This window comes from Arachis stenosperma, chromosome 6 (genome assembly GCF_014773155.1).
Source record: "Arachis stenosperma cultivar V10309 chromosome 6, arast.V10309.gnm1.PFL2, whole genome shotgun sequence".
NCBI lineage: Eukaryota > Viridiplantae > Streptophyta > Magnoliopsida > Fabales > Fabaceae > Arachis > Arachis stenosperma.
The window spans coordinates 114,700,790-114,702,443 of record NC_080382.1 but is presented as its reverse complement, the minus strand read 5'-3'; the positions used below and the strand labels follow the sequence as shown (position 1 = coordinate 114,702,443).

The 1,654-nt window shown below is 36.2% G+C and overlaps 1 non-coding gene across 1 annotated transcript; it reads right to left on the bottom strand.

Annotated features, from left to right (window-relative positions):
• Positions 1–1,220: 1,220 nt before the first annotated feature.
• Positions 1,221–1,328, bottom strand: LOC130937993 (small nucleolar RNA R71). The gene has a single exon (XR_009069179.1). It is a non-coding gene; the product is annotated as a small nucleolar RNA R71 (small nucleolar RNA).
• Between the last annotated feature and the right edge of the window lie 326 nt (positions 1,329–1,654).

Below are 1,654 nucleotides of genomic sequence, written 5' to 3'. Positions count from 1 at the left end.
CGCCAGAATATGCACCATTCTGGGCGTTTAACGCCAGGATGGCACAAGGGGGAGGATTTTGTTTTCAAATCAATTTTTTTTCAATTTTTCAAAGTTTTTCAAAATCAAATCTTTTTCAAATCATATCTTTTCAATCAAATGTTTTCAAAATCAATTTCTTTCCTTTTTCAAAGATACTTGCTAACAATTAATGATTTGATTGAACATTTCAAGTATGTTGCCTTTTCTGTTGAGAAAGGTTTAATGTTTGAATCATATCTTTTCTTGTTAGGCAAGTCATTAATTTTTAAAATCAAATCTTTTTAAAATGTTTTTCAAATCATATCTTTTTAATCACATCTTTTTCAAAATAGTTTTCAATCAAATCTTTTTGATTTCTAATTTCAAAATCTTTTTCAAAAATCATTTTTTTTACTCAGTTTTCGAAAATTAAAGACTATTTTTTCAAAATATTTTCAAAATCCTTTACTTAATTTTCGAAAATTACCTCCCTTCTTCTCACATCCTTCTATTTATGGACTAACACTATTCCTTAATGCAAAATTTGAACTCCATCTTCTTTGATAAATTCGAATTTTCTACTTCTGTCTTCTATCTTTCTATTCCTCTGACACCTCAAGGAATCTCTATACTGTGACAAAGAGGATTCCACATTTTCTTGTTCTCTTCTCTTTCATATGAGCAGGAGCAAAGACAAAAGCATTCTTGTTGAGGTTGATCCTGAACCTGAAAGGACCTTGAAGCAAAGGCTAAGAGAAGCCAAAGCACAACTCTCTGTAGAGGACCTAACAGAAATCTTCAAAGAAGAAGAACACATGGCAGCCGAAAACAACAACAATGCCAACAATGCAAGGAAGGTGCTGGGTGACTTTACTGCACCTACTCCCGACTTCTATGGGAGAAGCATCTCTATCCCTGCCATTGGAGCAAACAACTTTGAGCTTAAGCCTCAATTAGTTTCTCTAATGCAACAGAATTGCATGTTCCATGGACTTCCATTGGAAGATCCTCATCAGTTTTTGGCTGAGTTCTTGCAAATCTGTGACACTGTCAAGACTAATGGGGTTGACCCTGAGGTCTACAGACTTATGCTATTCCCTTTTGCTGTAAGAGACAGAGCTAGAACATGGTTGGACTCACAACCTAAAGAAAGCCTGGACTCTTGGGAAAAGCTAGTCAATGCCTTCTTGGCAAAGTTCTTTCCACCTCAAAAATTGAGTAAGCTTAGAGTGGAAGTCCAAACCTTCAGACAGAAGGATGGAGAATCCCTCTATGAAGCTTGGGAAAGATACAAACAATTAATCAGAAAGTGCCCCTCTGACATGCTTTCTGAATGGAGCATCATAGGTATTTTCTATGATGGTCTCTCTGAACTATCCAAGATGTCTTTGGATAGCTCTGCTGGAGGATCTCTTCATCTGAAGAAGACGCCTACAGAAGCTCAAGAACTAATTGAAATGGTTGCGAATAACCAATTCATGTACACTTATGAAAGAAATCCTGTGAACAATGGGATTAGTCAGAAGAAAGGAGTTCTTGAGATTGATACTCTGAATGCCATTCTGGCTCAGAACAAGATATTGACTCAACAAGTCAATTTGATTTCTCAAAGTCTGTCTGGAATGCAAAATGCACCAAGCAGTACTAAGGATGC